This window comes from Schistocerca cancellata, chromosome 5 (genome assembly GCF_023864275.1).
Source record: "Schistocerca cancellata isolate TAMUIC-IGC-003103 chromosome 5, iqSchCanc2.1, whole genome shotgun sequence".
Classification (NCBI taxonomy): Eukaryota; Metazoa; Arthropoda; class Insecta; order Orthoptera; family Acrididae; genus Schistocerca; species Schistocerca cancellata.
The window spans coordinates 241,730,887-241,749,955 of record NC_064630.1 but is presented as its reverse complement, the minus strand read 5'-3'; the positions used below and the strand labels follow the sequence as shown (position 1 = coordinate 241,749,955).

The following is a 19,069-nucleotide window of genomic DNA, read 5'->3' as shown; positions in this document are numbered from 1 at the left end:
CATTTTCCCTTGAGCTTCAATCATTTCTACTGAAACATCATTTTCTTGTGCCTGTCTTTCCTCATATATTTAATGGCCTCATCTGACTTGTCTCCCAGAATGTTGTTGATTTTCATTATTAACTAGCTATGTTTGTGGTCCATCTCTTGAACAAGTATTTAAAGAAATGTTGAAAAGAAATGGTTCACTTGTTACAGTCCCCAATATCTCCATGGATTGTAACAGCAGAACCATGCCCGTAGCCAGGGCTTTGATTATCTATCATCATGCCCAGAAATGATGGACATTCTATCCAAGATCCTTCCCACCCCTACGCCACTCCCACTCCCAACCCTTGCCACAGGCATAATATCTCTGTAGAAGACCCAGGTACAAGACCTGCCCAATAAGCCCACCCAGCACTTCCTACTCCAGTCCTGTCATAGGTGTATCTTACGAGGTCTATTGAAAAGATTGCAGAACTTTGTACACAAAATTTTTCTATGCTTACCTTTTACTTATTGTGCATAATCTACTTTGAAATACTCTCCTCCACAAGTGATACACTGCTCCCAGCGCCGTTTCTACCAACAGGGATGAATGTTCAGGTGCATTGTTGTGACGCAAAGAGCCATGAATTGTCTCACCACATGTCAGACCATTTCCTTCTCACATTTTCTTGCAGACACATCCCAATAGTACCACCGATTAACAGTTTGTTCCTGTGGCACAAATTCATGATGAATTAACCCTTCAAAGTCAAAGAATACTAGCAGCATCACTTTGACATTTGACCTGACCTGACAAGCTTTTTTCGGTCAGGGAGAACCTTTCCCAACCCATTGTGGAGACTGAACCTTGGTCTCAACATCATAACCATATATATCAGTTATGATTCTCTTAAGAAATATCTCCCTCTCATTTGCATGATCCAAAAGCTCTTCACAGATTGTGATGTGAAGGTCTTTCTGGTCTTGGCTCATGAGCCATGGGATGAACTTGGCAGCAATACAGTGCATTCCAAGATTCTGTTTCAGGATTTCATGACATGGTCCAACTGAAATGTTACATTCTTGTGCAATCTTTCAGACAGTCAGTGTGCAATTGGCACGCGCAATTTCGCTGACGTTCCTGGACGCATTGCTCCTCTAACTTCGCCATCTTGAAATCTGCAGACTGTGCAACACAACGTTCTGCTCAATACAGCACTGAACAGTAGCTAACAGCCATACAACAATGGCAGTTACACATTAAACACAGGCGTGTGCAGAGATGCCAAGCGCATTTCACTCCAACACACCACTATCTCGAAATTACAAATATTCCACAATTTTTTCAACAGACCTCATACACCATCAGAGGCAGGGCCACCTGTGAAAGAAGCCATGCCATACAGCAACTCTGCTGCAATCACTGCACAGCTTTTTATGTCAGTATGCCAACCAAACAGCTGTCCACCAGGATGAATGACCACCGACAAACTGTAACTAAGAACAAACATGCAACCAAACACAACATGCTTGATTTCAATGGCTGCTTCACAACCCAAACAGTCTGGATCCTTCCCTCCATCACCAGCTTTTCTGAGCTAAGCACTTTGGTATTGTCCTTGCTACACACCCTTCACTCCCAGAATCCTCTTGGCTTCAACCTATGTTGACCCACTGTCCCAACACCTTCCACCCAACAGTTTTCCTTTTCTCTGTCCTGTCACCTCCTCCCTATCCAAATCATCTTCATCATGTGCTGCGTCTCACTGACTCTGATACCTGTGCATCCCATGCCTGGACCAAACACCTGCCACCCCACCCTCCCGCACTCCAAGCCAGAAAACCTGCTCCTACCTCTCACCTACTCTCCCTCTATCCACCCCACCTGACAGAACTCCCAACTTCTAAAGCCCAACAACTGAAATCCAATCCCAGCAAGTGAAACTATTCTATGCAGTTATACTAAGTAAAATTTTAACAGGGCAAGGAAAATGGGACATGTGAGTAGAGGAGTGAATTACAGAGTGTTCTGGATAGGCTTATTAGCACTATCTGCAGTTAGAACTGGGGGGTCAGGGAACTGTTTCTGATCATTCAGTATTTGGCTTGGGCAAGTAGACATGTTGTTGTTGTGGTCTTCAGTCCTGAGACTGGTTTGATGCAGCTCTCCATGCTAATCTGTCCTGTGCAAGCTTCTTCATCTCCCAGTACCTACTGCAACCTACATCCTTCTGAATCTGCTTGGTGTATTCATCTCTTGGTCTCCCTCTATGATTTTTACCCTCCACACTGCCCTCCAATGCTAAATTGGTGATCCCTTGATGCCTCAGAACATGTCCTACCAATCGATCCCTTCTTCTAGTCAAGTTGTGCCACAAACTTCTCTTCTCCCCAATCCTATTCAATAACTCCTCATTAGTTATGTGATCTACCCATCTAATCTTCAGCGTTCTTCTGTAGCACCACATTTTGAAAGCTTCTATTCTCTTCTTGTCCAAACTATTTATCGCCCATGTTTCACTTCCATACATGGCTACACTCCATACAAATACTTTCGGAAATGACTTCCTGACACTTAAATCTATACTCGATGTTAACAAATTTCTCTTTTTCAGAAACGCTTTCCTTGCCATTGCCAGTCTACATTTTATATCCTCTCTGCTTCGACCATCATCAGTTATTTTGCTCCCCAAATAGCAAAACTCCTTTACTACTTAAAGTGTCTCATTTCCTAATCTAATACCCTCAGCATCTCCCGACTTAATTCGACTACATTCCATGATCCTCGTTTTGCTTTTGTTGATGTTCATCTTATATCCTCCTTTCAAGACACTATCCATTCCGTTCAACTGCTCTTCCAAGTCCTTTGCTGTCTCTGACAGAATTAGAATGTATCGGCGAACCTCAAGGTTTTTATTTCTTCTCCATGGATTTTAATACCTACTCCGAATTTTTCTTTTGTTTCCTTCACTGCTTGCTCAATATACAGATTGAATAACACCGGGGAGAGGCTACAACCCTGTCTCACTCCCTTCCCAACCACTGCTTCCCCTTCATGCCCCTCAACTCTTATAACTGCCATCTGGTTTCTGTACAAATTGTAAATAGCCTTTCGTTCCCTGTATTTTACCCCGGCCACCTTCAGAATCTGAAAGAGAGTATTCCAGTCAACATTGTCAAAAGCTTTCTCCGAGTCTACAAATGCTAGAAACGTAGGTTTGCCTTTCCTTAATCTGGCTTCCAAAATAAGTCGTAGGGTCAGTATTGCCTCACGTGTTCCAATAGTTCTACGGAATCCAAACTGATCTTCCCTGAGGTTGGCTTCTACTAGTTTTTCCATTCGTCTGTAAAGAATTCATGTTAGTATTTTGCAGCTGTGACTTATTAAACTGATAGTTCGGTAATTTTCACATCTGCCAACACCTGCTTTCTTTGGGATTGGAATTATTATATTCTTCTTTAAGTCTGAGGGTATTGCACCTGTCTCATACATCTTGCTCACCAGATGGTAGAGTTTTGTCAGGAATGCCTCTCCCAAGGCCGGCAGTAGTTCTAATGGAATGTTGTCTATTCCCGGGCCCTTGTTTCAACTCAGGTCTTTCAGTGCTCTGTCAAACTCTTCACACAGTATCATATCTCCCATTTCATCTTCATCTACATCCTCTTCCATTTCCATAGTATTGTCCTCAAGTGCATCGCCCTTGTATAGACCCTCTATATACTCCTTCCACCTTTCTGCTGTATCAGAATCACACATCAGAATAATTTTCTGATTTATGGTATGTGGTCGTGATACAGATTCAACAGGTTGCTGACTCAACCATGTAGATCTGAGGATGGTCCAGGGGGCCTGAAACTAGTCACAGTATTAAAAATAAATGAATAAATTTTTAAAAAAATGTGAGCTGGACTGAGAAATAAACAATATATAAAAATTGTTTAAAAAGTGAATATAATTACTGTTCTCTCAAGATGAATATGTTGGCTTTAGTGAGTTATTAATCTGTCAATTTACATGACACCTTGTGGAAATCTGGATTTTTTTTTTTCTTCTGAGACACAGTGAATCATTTCTGCTGCACCTGTCTAGAAAAGCTAATTCATTCAGTGTAATGGGTGACTTTAATGTGAACTTGTTAACATATAATAGAAACAGAGTAGACCCTGACACCTGACATACTCTTAGAATGGAAGTGGTAGACTTTCCAATTAGGGTAACAGCCAGTTCCAATACTGGTAGTTTGTAGAGATGTATAGATATAATAATTACCTGTCAAAAATATTATTAATGGCCTTTCTGACCATGATGAACAATTCCTCACCATAAACCATGTAAATGTACAGAGAAAAGTAAATTTCTTGATAGTCTCCTTGGGTTTGCTGCTGGATCCTAAAAATCAACATGACACAATATTTCAGTGCTCCATCTATCTGCTGTCTTCGGGAGAATGCTACTGCTGTTGAGTCCCACTGAAAACTGATGCTGAGGCTGCAAGTTGTCATCCTATATAGGCCTAAGTATCATGCATGGCACATGTTGCACCCACCACAATCACTGGCCCCAAGACTGGGCTGATGGCACCACCCCTAGTAGAACACTGGCACAAATAACATATCACTTTCAAAGACTATCTTCAAACACTTGGGCTGGCCACACAAAAGAACATTGTGTTTTGATTCGAGGTAGTAAAAGATTTCATATCCTGCTGAGAGGAAAACCCTTATCTTCATTAATCAAATTGTCTGCCGCCCTAACTTCAGGTGCCTCTTTATAAACACTGTTTCACAAACTCCAAGTACTGGCAACTATCAAAGTCTTATCAAATTTCTTTGGGGTACATTGTTTAAATGAAGGACACAGGGTGAAATTCGATGAGATTCTGATAGATGTCAATACTTCAGCTTTTTGATATAGTGTTTATGAAGAGGCAATTGAAATTAGGTTGGCAGACAATGTGATTAATAAAGATAAGGGTTTTCCTTTTAGCAGGCCATGGAACCCTACACATGCATCAAAACATGACACTCTTTGGTGCAGCCAGCCCAAGTGTTTGAAAATAGTCTCTGAGAGCAATATATCATTGGTGTCAGTGTTCTACCACGGGCAGCACCACCAGCCCAGACATGGGGGCAGCAACTGTGGCAGGTGGCACTCAGCAACAGCAGCATTCCCCTGAAGATGGTGGACAGAATGATCGACAAAATATTGTATCATGATCATTTTGTGATCTGGTGGCAAAAAAGGAGACTTTCAAGAACTATTACACTAGGGAAGCCTACAATGTCATAAGAAAATATCATTTGAAAAACTTGATGATTATAAACAAACACACCATGGAGAACTTTGATCATCAGCTATGGTACAGTTTGCGAATTGGTGTCTATATATGCTGCTGTTGATGTTAACTTTCAATTCAATACATGTATTAATGAGTTTTATTTAAAGAAATGTTTCCCAGTGAGATAGTAAGAGAAAGCCTGTTTAAATCAGGTTATAAGCTTTGGATTACTAATGGCAGCAAAATTTATTGTAGAATGGAAAGTGAGCTTTATGCAGCAGCCAAGAGATCAATTGATCCCAATAAGATTAGACCTTGCAAACTGTACAGTAGAATTCTTAACAAGACCATCAAAGAGCATATTCTTGAAAGCATAAATTGATACCTCAATCAACAAAGTGTAAATTGATACCACAAACAACAAAGTAAAACCTATATGGAACTTCAAAGAAGGAAGGGAAAAGTGCAGTTTGTAGTTAAAATATCCAAATAAAAAATGAAGACAATCTTGTTAGTGATGGAAAACAGTTGCTGATACATTCAACAAAAGCTTTTTAACAGTAGTGGAACAAATAAGATCCTGAGGCTCCGTAAATGAAGCCATGAATTTTCTTTGAGCCAGTGTACCTAGAACAGTGAAAAGTAAAAACTCTCCTAGAGTTGGCAACAGTTATGAATGGCAGCTTGCTCTAAATGTAGAAGAATATACGTAAATGTAGCTGAGTAGGAAAAACAGTCCCATTATATCTGAATACAGCATTAGTAGTGTGCTGTTTGACACAGTTATGTCAATCAAATATCTAGTTATAACATTGTGGAGCAAAATTAAATGGAATGAACATGTAAGGATGGTAGCAGGAAAGGTAAATAATCAAATTTTGTTTATTGAGAGAATTTTAAGAAGGTGTGGTTTTTTGTAAAGGAGACTGTATGTATAACTCTAGTGCAACCCATTCTTGAGTACTTCTCGAGTGTTTAGGATCCACACCAGGTCAGATTAAAGGAAGGCATTAAAGAGTTTGGAGGTCGGCTACTAGATTTGTTACTGGTAACCTCAGTCAACATGTATTACTGGGATACTATCTTAACTCAAATGGAAATCCCTGGAGGGTAACCGACATTCATTTCATGAAACACTATTGAGAAAATTTAGAGAACCGACATCTGAAGTTGACTACAGAATGATTCTACTGCCTCCTTTGTACATTTTGCATAAGGACCATGGAGATAAGATAAGAGAAATTAGCGCTCATATGGAGGCATATATACAGTCATTTTCCTTTCGCTCTATTTGCATGTGGAACAGGAAAGAAAATCACTAGTAGAGATACAATGTGCCTCCACCATGCACTGTACAAGCCCTGTGGAGTATGTTGATGTAGATAATGAAGTTCCATATTTTCAGTGCATCACTTTCCATATTTTCAGTGCATCACTTAAGCAAGGAATAATTTCTAATAGGCTTAAGTATGCAGTTGTAAAACCACTGTATCAGAAGGAAGATAAGGCAGATAATAATATCTGCCAATCTCACTACCCACACGTTTTTCTAAAAACTAATACATACCAGGATCATTAAGCACCTTAGTTATCATAACATCATCAACGAAAGTCAGTTTAAATTTCAGATACGGTTATCAGCAGAAGATAACAATACTTACATTTGGTGTTACAGTGTTCTACAACAAAAAAATTAAAATGGTTGGAGGGTTTTGCATCCTAACAAAAGCGTTTGAGTATGTCAGTCACCAAATACTTTTACACTTAGGTACATACCTAGGTATAGTGGAGCAGCAGTAAAGTTGCTTAATTCATACCTTTCTTTCTAACAGAAAGCAGAAGGTTGTATTGGTTGGTTGAGAAGGTGCTCAGTATTGGCAGAATGGGTATCATCAAATGTGGAGTGCCTTGGGGCTCAGTTCTGGCTCCCTACTTTTTATTATTTTATTAATGGCCTACCTCTTTGCATAGAATATTGTAAATTCACCATCTCTACTGAAGAGTGATGACATTATGGCACTAATTAATAACTCTGTGCTGGCCTCTGTGTCCGAGCGGTTCTCGGCACTTCAGTCCAGAACCGCACTGCTGCTACGCTCACAGGTTCAAATCCTGCCTCGGGCATGGATGTGTGTGATGTCCTTAGGTTAGTTACATTTAAGTAATTCTGAGTCTAGGAGACTGATGACCTCAGATGTTAAGACCCATAGTGCTTAGAGCCATTTGAAGCATTTGAATAATTCTGTAGACAAACATAAGGTGGAACCTAATAAGTTTTAGGAGTATTGTGAAGTGGTTTAACGTAAATGGTATTTCTGTTAATTATGGTAAAACAAGTTTTATTCAGCTTTGCATAATCTCTAAAGCTGAAGAAATATGAGAAAAACGAGGTGACTAGCAGGTAGCTAGTGTGGATGCTTCAAAATACCTGGGCTTACAATTCGATAACAAATTAAACTGGATAAACCACATCCTGTATATACGCAAAAGGCTGTGTTCTGCAGCTTATACTTTACATGTCGTTTGTGCTTCTAAAAATATGAAAACCACGAAATCTGTTTATTATTGTTACTTTCATGCCATTATGGTGTAGTGAATCACATTTTTGGAAATCAGCCACTGGCCTGAAAAGTGCTATATGCACAGGAAAAAGGCCACAAGAAACATGAGTGGAGTCCATGCCCTAGAGCTGTATGCAGAAATCATTTTAAGGAACTTAATATCCTCACATACCCTGCACAATATATATTATACATCTACATAGATACTCTAGAAGCCACCGTGCAGTGCATGGTGGAGGGTACCCTGTACCACTGCTAGTCATTTCCCTTCCTGTTCCACCTGCAGATAGAGTGAGGGAAAAACAACTGTCTATGTGCCTCCGTGTGAGCCCTAATTTCTCATATCTTATCTTCATGGACCTTACACGTAATGTATGTTGGTGGCTGTAGAGTTGTTTGTCAGTCAGCTTCAAATACCGGTTCTCTAAATTTTCTCAATAGTGTTTCTCAAAAAGACTGTTGCCTTTCCTCCAGGAATTCCCATTTGAATTCCCATAGCATCTCTGTAACACTTACGTGTTGTTTGAACCTATTGGTAACAAACCTATCAGCCTACTTCTGAATTGCTTCTATGTCTTCCTTTAATCCGACCTGGTATGGATCCCAAACACTTAAGCAGTACTCAAGAATTGTTTGCACCAGCACCATTTTTGTGTTCTCCTCTACAGGTGAACCACTCTTTCCTAAAATTCTCCCAATGAACCAAAGTCAGCCACTTGCCTTTCTTGCCACAGTTCTTCACACACTCATTCTATTTCGTACCTTTTTTGCAATGTTACACCCAAATATTTAAATGACTTGACTGTGTCAAGCAGGACACTAGTAATACTGTATCTAAACATTACATGTTTGTTATTCCTACTCATCTGCATTACCTTACATTATTCCACATTTAGGGCTAGCTGCCATTCATCACACCTACTAGAAATTTTGTCTAAGTCGTCTTGCATCTTCCTACAGTCACCCAGCTTTGACACCTTACCATACACCACAGTATCATCAGCAAACAACCACAGATTGCTGCCCACCCTGTCCATCAAGTCATTTATGTATATAGAAAACAACAGCAACCCTATTACACCTCCATGGGGCGCTCCTGACAGTACCCTCGTCTCTGATGAACACTCGCTATTGAGGACATCATATTGGATTCTGATACTGAAGAAGTCTTCAAGCCACTCACATATCTGTGAACTTATTCCATATGCTCATACCTTTGTTAACAGCCTGCAATGGGGCACCAAGTCAAATTCTTTCTGGAAATCTAGAAATATGGAATCTGCCTGTTGCCCTTCATCCATAGCTTGCAATATATCATGTGAAAAAAGCCAAGCTGAATTTCGCATGAGCAATGCTTTCTAAAACCATGCTAATAGATGGACATAAGTTCTCAGTCTCAAGAATGTTTAATAGATTTGAGCTGAGACTGTGTTCAAGGATTCTGCAGGAAACCAAATTTAGGGATAGTGGTCTGTAATTTTGTGGGTCCATTCTTTTACCCTTCTTCAAAATACCTGGGCTTACAATTCGATGGGCTTTTTTCCAGTCACTTGTGACTTTGTGCTGGGTGAGAGATTCATGATAAATGAAGGCTAGGTAAGAGACCAATGCCATAGAATACTCTTTGTAAAACTGAATTGGGATCTCATCCAGACCTGGTGATTTATTTGCTTTCAAATCTTTCAGTTGTTTCTCTACGCTGGGGATCCTTATTAGTATGTTGTCCATACTGTGTCTGTCCAATACTCAAGTGACAGTATGTTTGCATGAGTCTCCTGTATGAATGATTTCTTGAATGGTAAATTTAAAACTTTGACTTCCATTTTGCTGTCTTCAACTGCCACACCAGACTGGTCAACAAGGGACTGGATGGAAGCCTTAGACCCACTTAGTGATTTTACATAGGACCAGAACTTTTTCAGGTTATTTGTCAGACCTTTTGCTAAGGTGTGATGGTGATAGTTGTTTGCTCCGCCCATATATCTTTCCACAGACCTATGAATCTCTACTAACCTTTGCTTGTTGTCATTTGTGCATTTTCTTTGAATCAAGAGTGCAACAGCTTCTGCTTCCTCAGAATCTCCCGAATTTCATTATTGAACCATGGTGGATCTTTTCCATTCTTTATCCACGTACTAGGCACATAACTCTCCAGACCACAATTTACAATCTGCTTAAACATTGCCCAAAATTTGTCTACATCCATTTTACTGGAACTAAGCAATGTCAGTTCACTGCCTAAGTGAGATGCTAACAATTGCTTATCTACTGTGTCTAGCAGACACACTCTCCTAGCCTTCTTGACTAATTTATTAAGTTTTGTAATTATAGAAGCTATAATGACATCATGACCACTAATTCCCTTATTTATACTGTCATCATCAATAAGGTCTGTCCTGTTTGTAGCTACAAGGTGTAAGATATTTCCATTGCATGTGAGCTACTGAGCTAGTTGCTCAAGACAGTTTACAGAAAATGTGTTTAAATGTATCACGCATGATTATCTGCCTGTAACCCCCAAAATGAATCCATAGGCATCCCAGTCTATACTTGGTAGGTTAGAGTTGCCCTCCAACCAGTATTACATGTCTAGATATTTATGCGCTATTGACCATAGACTTTCTTTGAATTACTCTATGACTGTCATAACAGAGTCAGGAGGCCAATAAAAACCTACACCTGTAATATGCGAGTGGATAACTTCACTGTCACCCTCAACTTTGACCTTAATAGAGGCAATATTTTCATCAACTGCAACCCCCCTCCTATTGTCTCTAATCTGTCTTTCCAATATATCTTCCATGACTCACTAAATATCTCAGAGCTGTCCACCTCGGGTTTCAGCCAGCTCCGGGTCCCAGGAATAATTTGAGCACAAGAACTTTCCTGGAGGGCAATAAATTCAGGAACTTTATTATGACTACTTCGACACGTTACTGATAAAATTTTGACAATTGAAGTATCTTTATTCTGAACACCATCTGACTTCCTTGCTGTGTAATGACTGGAAGTGTTCATTAGAGCACCTCAAACTACTGTCTAGCCTTAAAAAAAACCTCATGTGCACTCCTCAGGTACTCTGCTACCTGAGTAACTGCCTCCATTGTACAGTGCATCCCTGACCTGTCAAGGGGAGTCCTATGAATACCCACACTATAATTCAGGTGTAGAAATCAGCAGCTGACACTGTCACAGAGTTACCAAAGCCTATGGTTGAGACCCTCCACTCGGCTCCCAACTAAAGGACCCTGATCAACTCTGGGAACAATGCTACAAATTGCAAGCTCTGCTTGCACCCCACATGTGAGGCCAGCAGTCTTCGCCATCCCTCTGCCAGCTTCCCGTATGAACTGAGGATGACCTCAGAACTCATGCAATGACAGGCATTGTTGGTGCCGATGTGAGTGATAACTTGGAGACCACTGTACCTTGCACACTTGATAGCCTCAGGCAAGGCCGTCTCCACATTTTGGATGAGGCCTCCTGTCAGACATACTAAGTGCACATTGGCTTTCTTTCCAGCTCTGAACATTATTTTCCTAAGGGACTCCATAACATGCCTAACATTGGAGCTCCCAATAACTAGTAAACCCCTTGCCCGTTGTTGCTGCTTGGACCCTGCTGAAGGAGCGGCCACCTGTCTACTCACAGGCTGAGTGGGTGAGGCCAGGCAGCCAGCCTCCACATTAACCCTTTGCCTTGAGCATTGCAAACACATTACCACCCACCACTCTCCCTGCTGAAAGATGGATCCAGCACATTGGATGTACTAGGAGGTGCCTTGGAACCTGAGATCATAGGCAAAACAAGTGACACCTTAGGTGTCCCTTGCAACACATCAGATTCTCTGGCACCACAACACCCCAAGGCTGCAGCCTGAAGGTGACTAACCGAAACCAAAAGTGCATTCAGCTGGTCATGAACTGCAGCCTTCCTCCTGCATCTGCACACAGCATGCACACATCCTAACCATCCTAGCAAGACTAACTGAAGAACAAACTACACTGAAGAGCCAAAGAAACTGGTACACCTGCCTAATACCATGTAGGGCCTCCATGAACACGAAGAAATGCTGCAAAACTATGTGCCATGGACTCAACTAATATCTGAAGCAATGCTGGAGGGAGTTGACATCATGAATCCTGCTGGGCTGTCCATAAATCCATAAGAGTATAAGCGGGTGGAGATCTCTTCTGAACAGCACATTGCAAGGCATTCGAGATATGCTCAGTAAGGTTCATGTCTGGGGAGTTTGGTGGCCAGCGGAAGTGTTTAAACTCAGAAGAGTGTTCCTGGAGCCACTCTGTAACAATTCTGGATGTTTAGGGTGTTGCATAGTCATGCTGGAATTTCCCAAGTCCATCGGAATGCACAATCGACATGAATGGATGCAGGTGATCAGATAGGATGCTTACGTACATGTCACCTGTCAGAATCGTATCTGGATGTATTGGGGTCCCATATCACTCCAACTGCACATGCCCCACACCATTAAAGAGCCTCCACTTGCTTGAACAGTCCCCTGCTGACATGCAGGGTCCATGGATTCATGAGGTTGTCTCCATACCCGTACACGTCCACCTACTCGATACAATTTGAAATTGCTGATGGCTCCAGGCAAGCTGTAAAGCTTTGTGTTGTGTAGTCATCAATGGTACACGAGTGGGCCTTTGGCTCTGGAAGCCCATATCAATGATGTCTTGTTGAATGGTTCGTATGCTGACACTTGTTGATGGCCCAGCAATGAAATCTCCAACAGTTTGTGGAAGGGTCGCACTTCTATCTTGTTGAACAATTCTCTACAGCCATCACTGGTCCTATTCTTGCAGGATCTTTTTCGAGTCGCAGCAATGTTGGAGATTTGATATTTTACCATATTCCTGATATCCATGGTAAACTTGTAAAATGGTCGTACATGAAAATCCCTACTTTATCTCCACCTTGGAGATGCTGTGTCCCATCACTCATGTGCTGACTATAACACCCTGTTCAAACTCACTTAAATCTTGATAACCTGCCATTGTCTTGATAACCTGCCATTGTAGCAGCAGTAACCAATCTAACACGTGCGCCAGACACTTCTTGTCTTATATAGGTGTTGCTGACCATAGTGCCGTATTCTGCCTGTTTATATATCTCTGTATTTGAATACCCATGCCTGTACCACTTTCTGTGGCACTTAAGTATATAAAAGCAGGCAGAATTGTAGATATGCAACTTGCTACACTCCTGATATGTCACCAATTGCTGATTCGTTAATCAGCTATGGAGCTGGCTGTTCAGCAAGCAACTACTGTGCTACAGACTGAATGTATTTACACATACAAAAATGTGAGATCAAGCCGCTACAACAGAAAAACACGCATTAAATTTAATTAATATAGTATGAGGAAAATACAGAAAAGGATAACACTTAACTTACCATTCTGTAGACATGTATCAGCCAAGATCTGGAGCCTGTCTCGCTTATTAAATGAATGGACGGTTGCTTCCAAAACAAAACAAATGAGCAACTACTATGCTACTGAGTGAATGAATTTACTTTTACAAAAACATGAGATTAAATCTCTTAAACAGAAAAACACGTGCAAAATTAAATAAATATAGTACAAAAAAACACAGAAAATGATAAACACTTAACTTGCCACTCTGTAGATGTATATCAGCTGAGAGCTGGAGCTTGACTGACTGGCTTGATGTGTTTCATAAGAGAGAATGGCCACTTTTTAAATCTAATCTTATGTATCGTAATCATGATACTAGAAGAAAAGAAGATATACACTATGAGCATACAAACTTGAGTATGCTTGCTACTGAATGGGGTCCATGTAAGTAGCTGTAATATTTTTAAAGCCCTCCCTTTATAAATTAAGGGTTTAGTAGCTCTTGTGTTTTAAAGAAAATTGAAATAGCTCCTTCTGCAAGTGTCATTTTACATTACAGAATATTTACTGAACCACAGTGTGTAATATCCTTGTTCTTGTATTATTCAGTTACATTCCCAGATCCTCATTTGTGTGCATATTTCTTTATTATTGCAAACATATTTAAATATTTTTATTCTTCTGCAATAGGCTCTAATTTGTAGATACCTTAATATAAAATAGATTAGTACTGTTTCATAACACTGAAGTGCCAAAGGAGCTGGTATAGGCATGTGTATTCAAATACAGAGATATGCAAACAGGCAGAATACTGCACTGCAGTCTGCAACGCCTATATAAGACAACTAGTGTGTGGCACAGTTTTGAAATTGGTTAGTGCTGCTGCAATGGCAGGTTATCAAGATTTAAGTGAGTTTGAACGTGGTGTTACAGTCAGCACAAGAGTGATGGGACACAACATCTCCAAGGTAGAGATGAAGTGAGGATTTTCCTGTACGACCATTTCACAAGTGTACCTTGAATATCGGGGATACAGTAAAAAATCAAATCTCTGACATCGCTGCCACCAGAAAAAGATCCTGCAAGAACGGGACCAACAACAACTGAAGAGAATTGTTCAATGCACCAACTGGTGCAGATTTCATTGCTGGGCCATCAACAAGTGTTGGCGTCCGAACCATTCAACGAAACGTCATCAATAAGGGGCTTTCGGAGCCAAAGGCCCACTCGTGTACTCTTGATGCCTGCGTGACACAAAGGTTTATGCCTCACCTAGGCCTGTAAACACTGACATTGGACTGTTGATGACTGGAAACATGTTGCCTGATCGGACAAGTCTTGTTTCAAATTATATCGAGTGGATGGACGTGTATGGGTATGGAGACAACCTCATGGACCCGTGGATCCTGCATGTCAGTAGGGTACTGTTAAAGTTGGTGGAGGGTCTGTAATGGTGTGGAATGTGTGCAGTTGGAGTGATATGGGACCCCTGATATGCCTAGATATGACTCTGACTGATGGCATGTACATTAGCATCCTGTCTGATCACCTGCATCCATTCATGTCAATTGTACATTGCGATGGACTTGGGCAATTCTAGCGGGACAATACAACACCCCACACATCCAGAATTGCTACTGAGTGGGTCCAGGAACACACTTCTGAGCTTAAACACTTTCACTGGCCAGGCATGAACATTATTGAGCATATCTGGGATGTCTTGCAATGTGCTATTTAGAAGAGATCTCCACCCCCTCATACTCTTACAGATTTATGGACAGCTCTGCAGGATTCATGATGTCAGTTGCCTCCAGGACTACTTCAGACATTATTCGAGTCCATGCCACGTTGTGTTGTGGCACTTCAGCAAGTTTGCAGGGGCCCTACACAATATTAGGTAGGTGTACCAGTTTTTTGGCTCTTCAGTGTACGATAGAATGTAACCACAACAAACTGGTAAAACTGATAGATTCAGTGTCTTGTGATATATTCACAATATTGATCACTGGAACATGGAAATCAATAAATAAAGGTAAAGGTTGTTAGGTGTCTAAGGTACCATTTAACCCAACTTACTGAAACTGTAACAAAGAATGAATGCAGAAGTAGCTGGGTGTGCTACATGGCCAAAAGCTAATGCCCAAATTGTCCCGGTCTACTTTCATTCAACCACAATGGAATACTGCGATCCCAGAAACTTACATGTGGCAGTAGTGCTTGTACCCATATTACAACAGCCTTCCAGGGCCCAAAGAGTTTGACTAGACAAATGAAGAGTTCTAAACCTTGACACAGTTATTCTCACATTAGCCTCAACCTGCACCTGAGTTGTTTCCAGATTCTGGGGTCAAGATGACTTGCTAATAATGTGTCAACAGATTCTTCAAGTCAGTGTAATTTAGCAGTTAGTCAGTCTTTTGTGACATGTAATGCTTTCAAGTCTAAAGGGTACAGACTTTGACCACACAGTCTTCAGTATGGGCTGATGAGCAGCCTATCCATCTGTTTCCCACAAAGCAGTTCATCAAGATGACTTGCAGATACTAACAGCTACAAGGCATGAACATTTGGACTGTACACAGTAACCTATCCAGTACTCAGTCTCTCCTTTTGCAATCATCCAATATCATATTGTGAACTCTTGGTGTTTTTATTTGTAGTGGCAGCTTTGAAATATTCTGCTTATTGTAATTTTTCATTTTTTCCAGTGCTGATATTAATAGAAGTTTTCTTGGCCACTCAGTCAGGTGCCAGTGTCTGACTTGTACAACATTCTAATGACATACATCACTGTGACTGTCAGGTGTTTCTGTGACAGCAAACTGAAAGGAACACCTCTGAGTCAAGTACAGCTACAGTGAAGTGGACAGCAGATGGAATGGTGTCAAAGTGGCCACAGGAAGACCAAGTAAGGGTTGGTGGTCAGGTATAAAGGGAAGAGCAGCTCCCTCAACAGCTCAGCACATCACAAATTCTTGTTGATGATACTGAGGTGTGTCACTGAAATACTGTGCCAGGCAGACACTTGTACATAGTCCACGAAGAATCCTACATATTAATCATTCATGGGAGAGGAACAGCCAGCCATTCCTCAACTGCTGGTAGTGCAGGAATGGACCCCTTACAAACTCCAACCAACCTTAAATGACTTTTAGTTGCTTGTAAATTGTCAAAAGCAGAAATTTAATTTTAATCATTTGAATGACACTTGCAGGACATTACTACTTATGGGTTCAGTGAGGTGCAAAAGTTGGATTAACTGAAGCCTTCAATACTGTTTTACCAACTCATAACCAAATTATCACCTTCCAATCTAACATATACCTCGAGATATGCTACAGATTTATCTGTCACCACACCCTACATTAAAAAAAAAAAGTCATATAGTTACAAAAGGTGATATTCTGTTCTCTTTCTGTTTGTGCATGTATTACATCACTCAACCCAACATGATTACATCATGGAATGAATTTATAGAATAAAAATCTGCTTCAGTTGCCAGTATTTTCTTACTTTAGTCTACAAACAGTTTCTAAGCTTACATCTTCAGATACCACCAATTGTGAACAAGAGGAGGGTCTACTAATGTGCAAGTATATGGGGTGACATACTAAAATGAAAGCCACAATTGTGGAAATTGATGTATTACATAATTATGGGGACATAAAAGTGTGGCAGTTGGGACAGCCACTCGCATAGAACCGAGCCATGTTGAGCAAGCACATGGGACTAGTACAAAAATACTTACTTTGGGAAGGGTTCTGGACAGAAATGAACTCAATAATAATGTAAAAAATAAGTAACTGAACACACGTGTAGGACCAGTAACCACAGCACCCACCTGGACAGGTCTCACAGAGAAGCATTACCCTCAGCCCTGGTCCGCAAACAGATTTCCCATGCCACATCCCTGCATCACCTCAAGAACCAGCAATCGTGGACTGGAACAACTGAACTGTTTCTTTCACCAGGGCTTTGATTATCTATCATCATGCTCAGAAATGAGGGACATCCTACCCACCCCTCCTAAAGTGGTTTCCTGTTGCCCAACCTACCTCCATGACATCAAAGTGTATCCCTGTGCCACTTGCAATACCAACCCTTTGCCACAGTGATCATATCCCTGTGGAAGACCCAGGTAAAAGACCTGCCGTAAACCCACCGAGCAGTCCTATCAGGAGCTTATCCCACCACGTCAGAGGCTAGCCATTTGTGAAAGCAGCTATGTCATACCATATCTGCTGCAATCAGTGCTCAGCTTTTTATATTGGTATACTACCGTCCAGCTATCCACCAAAATGAATGGACACCACCGAACTGATGCCAAGAGCAAAGTGGACTTTCCTGTGGTACAACAATAAGCTATACATAACATGCTTGATTTCTGATTTCAGTTGCTACTTCACAACCTGGGCCATCTGAACTATACAGATGTGACTTAACCTTACCATTCTGCCACCCTCAAAAGATTTTGGCCAAAGCCTGTGGGAATTAGCATGAAGCTGTGAAAAATGAGGGTAATGAATGTGGACACTACTTATGTAGTGTGTAACAAGTTAGGAATTTGGGTTGGATGTGAAGCTTGCTTGGATAGCCAAAGTGGTTAAGATGTCCACTCATGTAAAGTGGGAGATCTGGTTTTGAGTCTCAGTCTGGCACAAATTTTCATTTTTTGCCACTGAATTCATTTCAATTCCCACTTGTGGCTAATTTGCAATTTTAGTTTTGTCATTTATATATGACATGTAACTGAAAGAATATGGGAATTTTTTAATGATACGGGCTTTATAATCCGATTTTCAAATTCTTTTTTTTTATCTTGTTGCTGCACATGTTCCTGATGTATGTTTACATTTTCAGCTGTTTTGAATATTTTGTTTATTGTTGAAAGTTGAAAAGGTTACATGGGTTCTTGAGCGCTCGGTGAATTTTTACTTTTGAAAAAGGTGGGTCAAAGAATTTGTGTTAAATTTTGCTTGAAAAATGGAATATAGTGCAGCACCGCATTCAAAATGTTGACTGTGGTTTGTGACAAATCTACAGTGAGTGAGGCAAGAAGTTATGAGTGTTGTGACTCGCTGATTATTCAAAGTGCCGCCGCGCAATTACGCACGTCCTCTACGTGCGGCGCTGTCTGCCAGCCATGCAGCAGCTGCGCCACCTAAGCGGCCAGCCGAGCAGCGGCCGCTAGACTGAGACTCAGTGTTTGATCGAATGCCGACTTGTACACAGGTCAACTTACTCAGTGACTTATATGTGTTGTTGTGTTGTCCGAAATATGTGTTAAATTTGAAGATTTAACAATTGGCGACGAGGTAGTGGATTTTTCCTTTTCACCGTTGACTCACAGGGTTCCATGGCTACTGTCGAGCAGCTCTTGCAAAATCTCCTTGAACAGCAAACGCTTCTAACAGCGGCGATTCGCGATTTTGTCGCGGCGTCAAATGCGGGGCGTTTCTCGTTGTTGGCTGTACCTCCTTTTCCACCTTACGACGAGACGGCGGAAGACTGGTCTGATTATGAAAAATGTCTTCGACAGCACTTCTTGGCATTTCATGTCACGGACGAACAACCATGTAAGTCCCTGTTCCTTTTCTGGATTTCACCTCAAATGTATCGTTTGTTGTCGCAATTGGCTCCTTTGAAGGATCCTGCGTCTTTGTCTTTTGCTGAAATGTGCTCCCTTCTGTCTGTCTATTTTCAAAAGCAAACGCATTTGGTAGCCTCTCGTGTTGCCTTTTATCGTTGTCAAAAACAACCAAATCAGTCCTATCGCGCTTGGGCTGCTGAACTTCACGGCCTCAGTCAAAAGTGTCAACTTGTTACTGACGTTCACAAAGAATCCTATGCCGATTCCATGGTACGGGATGCTATTA

The 19,069-nt window shown here is 41.1% G+C and overlaps 1 protein-coding gene across 2 annotated transcripts in view; it reads left to right on the top strand.

Annotated features, from left to right (window-relative positions):
* The window catches only part of LOC126188205 (quinone oxidoreductase-like), a 91,969-nt gene that overhangs the window by 1,202 nt on the left and 71,698 nt on the right, over nt 1–19,069 (top strand). The window lies entirely within an intron of this gene.